The following is a 6,292-nucleotide window of genomic DNA, read 5'->3' as shown; positions in this document are numbered from 1 at the left end:
ATAGGAGATCCTTTAGGGCATCTCTTAGTATTACTATGGTCTGTGATTAAAGTCAATGGAAAACTACAACAACCCAGTCCAGGCAGGGTCACTAGTAGTGGGAATGAAGGTTTGGGTCACCACCCTTCCACCCTAAGTAAAGAACCACAACCAGCTGAGGTGCTTGTTGAAGGCAAAGGGAATATGGGATGGTTAGAGAAAGAAGGTATTTATAAATATCGTTTATGATCATGTGGCCTATTACAAAAATGAGAACTTAATTATCATGGGTATTTCTTACTTGTTATGAATGTTTTTTTGAGTTTGTGTGTATGTATATTTAATACCTTTCTTTCTTCCCTCTGTTAACCCTTTATCATGTAAGATAAGATATATTGGACTTTGTATCTTACTATTTAACTATTGGATTTAATTTATGGGATTTAATTTATTGTATTTAAGCTATGGGATATCAAGGAGAAGAGTAAACATCACTCAAGGACTTTACCTCATCTTCTAGGGAAGAGATTAATGTGTTTTGGTTATACACAGTATAGTTGTATCATGTTAGGTGGAAGGATGACCTTCCTATTGACCTCATTTGGAAATTAAGTATGGCTTAAGGAGATGTATATGGGTGTCAAATTGACAAGAGGTAGACTTGTGATGGTTAATTTTATGTGTCAACTTAGAGGTTGTTTTTGGATGAGATTAACACTTAAATCAGTGAACTTTGTGTAAGATTGCCCTCCATGATGTGAGTGGGCCTCATTTAATCAGCTGAAGCCCAAATATGACAAAATGACTGACTTCCTTGAGCAAGAGGGAATTCTCCAACAGACGACCATCAAACTTCATAATGTAATACCAGCCTTCAGACCAAAACTGCACCATTACCTCTCCTTCATCTCTGAGCTGTCATCCCACACTGCAGAGTTTGGATTCACTAGTCTCCATAATCATGTAAACCAATTCCTTATAATAAGTCTCCTTCTATACGTGTGTGTGTGTGTATGTGTGTGTGTATATGCATGTGTGTGTGTATATACGACCTATTGGCTGTTTCTTGGAGAACCGTGACCAGTAAACATGGTAACCCCTATAATCTTAGGGTAGTTACTGAATATTAAATAGAGGACAACAGGTATACCTTATTTTAACCATCATAATTGCTGCCTTGACTAAATTCCCCATGGTAAAAGCACCCATTGCCCTTAAATATCCAATAGTGGGCATGGACACTTTGACCCATTAAGTAATAAATCAAAATTAAATTAAGTATTTGGCAAGTACAAACTGGTTTAAAGAAATGGAATGTCGTGGACATTTTCTCCACCTTTATCTAGTTAATATGGCCCAATGTAAATTAAAACAGAGCTTTCAAGGAGTGAAACCCATTATACAAGACCTATTTAGAAAAGAGGTGATCCTCACTGCTTCATTTCACAGCCTCATTTGGCCTGTTTTTCACTTGGAAAGAACAAATGGGTCTTCATAATGGATTACTATAATCTTAATGCCATTACGGCCCCCATAATTAATATTATGGAACTTATTGACTTCATCCAATCAACGACTGATATTTTTCTATTATAGATTTGGCCAATATGTTCTGCTTAGTGCCTATTTCAAATGCTTCTCAGCCTGTTTTCCTACCCCTTCAAAGGGAAATGATACACCTTTACCTGGCTATCCATAGGGTCTCAACAGCTCTTCTATCTCACACAATCTTTGCAGGCAAGACCTTAACTGAATTCAACTTTCTCCAGGAGCACAAATATGACGTTTACACTGATGCCATTCTTTTCCAAGGGGATTCCTTGAAAACACTAATTCAGGATATCCAAATATTCAAAAAGGAGCTCAAAAAAAGGGTGTGGGTTATTGACTCACACTTAAGTACAAAGTCTCACCATTTCAGATAAGGTCCTGAAAATTAGTAATCTGAGAGCTGCCAATTCTTGACACTGTCAAAAAAGCACAGCTTACCCTCTCAACACCCACATTGAAACAAGTCCAACACCTTTTAGTCCTTTTTTCATTCTGGAGGCAACATATTCCTCACTTATGAATTTTATTTTAGCCTATTTACACTGTTATTTGCAAATTGGCTCATCTTGAATGGCACCGCCCCCACTCCCCCCCTACAAAAAGCAATACTATAGGTATTCCTATTAGTGTCCTCCAGAAACTCTTTCATTGTAGAGGCTTAGCAACCTACTCTGATGCATCTTGGAGTCTCTGGACCACCCATGATGACCATAAATTGCCTGTGGCATTTTGACACAAGAAACAGCTCTATTAGGTCCTGTGCTATGTATCATTAGAGTGCAATTGCTGGCTACACACTGGGATCTTCTGGAAATAGAGGCTTTCACAGGCCCTGAGTTTATGACCCTCCATATCCAGCTACTTGTGCCTTGGGCCTTGGAAAAATCACCCCACAAACTCATCAGTCACCAGACCTCTTTGTATGGAGCCAAACCTGGGTCCTCTAGCATATCACACTTGCAGGTAGGAATAGTCCTCCATGTCCTCAGTCTCTTGCCAGATGTCATGGGGCTGGAAAATGTCACCCCTTGGTTACCTGAGGATCATCTTGGGATTAATTTAGTGGATAGCAATGGGAGTTTGTACACTTTATGGATACATTGCCGTAATCACACATGATGGATCTAAGTGGATTGTTGCTGCTTTTCATCCCTTAACCCATAAATCTTTGATAAAGTACTAGACCCAAGGATCAGCACAATTCACCAAACTTCAGGCGGTCATTTTAGCACTGGATACTCTGGGCAACAATTGGCCCCTTCTGCAAATTTTTAGACTTCTAGGCCATTGTCTATGGCCTGGTTATCTGGTTTGGCCAATGGCAGCAACATAAATTCTTTATTCAAGATTGTCCCTTTTGGGGTAAAGACTCTGGGAATCTCCTGCTTCACAGATAAGAAAATATAAATCAACATCACACACACCTCTATATATACTAAAGCTATGATACAAGTCTTCATCAAGAGAGTCCTTATCCCCTTCAGAGTTCTAGGCATTGTTGACTATGATCAAGGTATTCATTTCATTTCTCAGAATACACAATGCTGAGGAAGACATTTGATGGAAGTTTCATCTTCCTTACAGGCCTCAGGCTACAGACTTCACAGAAAACCGTAATGGCTTATTAAACCTGTACAAATTCAATTGAAGAAACATGGTACATGAAAAGATGCTCAGCGTCACTCATCATCAGGGAAATACAAATCAAAACCATGATGAGATACCACCTCACACCTGTCAGAATGGCTAAAATTAACACAGGAAACAACAGGTGTTAGCAAGGATGCAGAGAAAGGGGAATAATCTTACACTGCTGGTGAGAAGGCAAACTGTTGCAGACACTCTGGAAAACAGTATGGGGATTCCTCAAAAACTAGAGTGGGAAACCAAGAAAGAGACTCTTAACTATAGAGGACAAACTGATGATTACTGGAGGGGAGGTGAGCAGGGGGAATAGGTTAAATGGGTGATGGGTATTGTGATGCGAATCAGGAAATGCATATAAGTGATGAATCACTAAATTCTACACCTGAAACTAATTGCACTACTAGGTATTTACCCAAAGGACACAAAAACACTGATTCAAAGGGGCACATGGACTCTGATGTTTATAGCAGCATTATCAACAATAGTCAGATTATGGAAAGAGCCCAAGAATCCATCAACTGATGAATGGATAAAGAAGATATATATATATATATATATATATAATGAAATATTACTCAGCCATCAAAAAGAAGGAAATCTTGCCGTTTGCAATGACATGGATAAAGCTAGAGTGTATTATGCTAAGCGAAATAAGTCAGTCAGAGAAAGACAAATACCATATGATTTCACTCATATATGGAATTTAGGAAACAAAACAGATGAACATAGGGGAAAGGAAAAAAAAGAGAGGGAGGCAAACCATAAAAGACTCTTAACTACAGAAAACAAACTGAGGGTTGATGGAGGGGAGGTGGCCAGGGGATGGGCTAAGTGGATGATAGGTATTAAGGAAGGCACTTGTGATGAGCATTGGGTTTTATACGTAAGTAATGAATCACCATTACACTATATGTTAACTAGAATTTCAATAAACACTTGAAAAAAAAGAAACATGGTACATTTTAGTCATCAAACATCAGGGATGAATTGTAATAAAGTCTGTGTCCATTTTATTTTGATGTTTATTGACAGCTCTGAAACTTCACCCCTCACTCTTCCCCTTCAGCTGCACATCTGGACAAGCTAATAAAAACCCCGGGTGCTCTCTCCTTTGGTGCAATTGAGAGTTTCAAACCATTCAAGCCCCTGGCTGTGCATTAGATCCTTCACCTCAGCCCCACCCTCTAACCGCAACAAAAATCAAAGCCAGTCTCCTTCCCTTGTTCTCTCAAGACATTTTCGGACCAGCTTTGGAAGCCTGTTTTCCTTTCCTCATAAAGCCTCATTATGTGAGTAATAAACCTTTTAGTATCCTCTTGGTATGTAAGTGGCATCACCAATCCCAACATCTGAAACAAATTTTGGATGGGAATGGGTCCATTCTGTATTTTCAGAGTAGCCACAACCAGTGGCCTGTTTAGACAGAATTCCAAGCAGGATATATGAAAGTGGAATTGTAGGGAATGGCTCATCTATGGTGACATTTCATCCTTGCATATATTCATATAGGTTTGAACTGCAGCTAATCTGAGTCTGGGTTAAATGCCCCATGACTTCCCAGAACACAGTCATATAACCCCCCTTTCTTCCCGTTTTTATTTAAATTCCAGGTCATTAACATACAGTGCAATTAGTTTCAGGTGTAGAATTTAGTGATTCATCACTTATATACAATACCTGATGCTCATCACAATACCATCACCCATTTAACCTCTCCCCCTGCTCACCTCCCCTCCAGTAATCATCAGTTTGTCCTCTATAGTTAAGAGTCTCTTTCTTGGTTTGCCTCTTTTTTTCCCATGTTCATTTGTTTTGTTTCTTAAATTCCACATGAGTGAAATCACATGGTATTTGTCTTTCTCTGACTTATTTCGCTTAGCAATATACTCTCTAGCTTCATCTATGTCATTGCAAATGGCAAGATTTCATTCTTTTTCATGGCTAATATTCCATTGTGTATATTTATACCACATCATCCTTATCCGCTCATCAGTTGATGGACACTTGGGCTCTTTCCATAATTTGGCTATTGTAGATAATGCTGGTATAAGCATTGGGGTGCATGTATCTCTTTGAATTTGTGTTTTTGTATTCTTTGGGTAAATACCTAGTATTGCAATTGCTGGATCATAGGGTAGTTCTATTTTTAACTTTTTAAGGAACCTCCATACTGTTTTCCAGAGTGGCTGCCCTGGAAAACAGTTTGCATTCCCCCACCAGCAGTGTAAGAGGGTTCCCCTTTCTCTGCATCCTTGCCAACACCTGTTGTTTCCTGTGTTAATTTTAGCCATTCTGACAGGTGTGAGGTGGTATCTTATCATGGTTTTGATTTGTATTTCCCTGATGATGAGTGATGTTGAGCATCTTTTCATGTGGCTGTTAGCCATCTGTATGTTTTCTTTGGAAAAATGTTTATTCACATACAGCCCCTTTTGTTTCTTTGTTCATTAGGGTATGTGGGACAAGGACCTGGGGAGCTGGCACCATTAGCTCATCCTTCTTTGCACTGTGTATATAAACTGTCAAAATCTAAAAGTAGCTCATTGTATCTTTACCAGTTGAATCAGTCAGGTCTCGGCCTTGCCTTGTCTTGTATGTGTGAATTTGTTACCATATAATCCTGATTGCTATTTTTTTTTAAGATTTTTATTTATTTATTTGAGAGGGAGAGAGAGAGAGAGAACAAGAGTGAATGAGAGTACAAGCAGGGGGAGGGAGACGCAGACTCCACACTGAGCAGGGAGCCCAACATGGGGCTCAATCCCAGGACCCTGGGATCATGACCCAAGCCAAAGGCAGATGCCTGACTGAGCCATCCAGGCACCCCCCTGATTGCTATCTTTTATCCATAAAATAGAATGATATAATTGGCATACTTGTACATTTCTTAAACTGAATAAATACCAAGGGCCTACCATATCTTTCAATCACTTGTATTTGGGAAAGTTCAGTGAATTACCAAATGCAGTGGTGGGGCCAGTTCAGCACCTGAGGGAATGTCCCATAGTATTAAGGTTAGGAATAGTTGTTACTAGAAGATTCTGAAAAAATGGAAACATGATCGATAGACAAATTTTTTTCCCAATAAAAAGAAATTTGAGTATATACAGTCTTA

This window comes from Phoca vitulina, unplaced genomic scaffold, assembly GCF_004348235.1.
Source record: "Phoca vitulina isolate PV1807 unplaced genomic scaffold, GSC_HSeal_1.0 scaffold107, whole genome shotgun sequence".
NCBI lineage: Eukaryota > Metazoa > Chordata > Mammalia > Carnivora > Phocidae > Phoca > Phoca vitulina.
The sequence above is the reverse complement of the archived record's forward strand: the minus strand, read 5'-3'. Positions refer to the sequence as shown.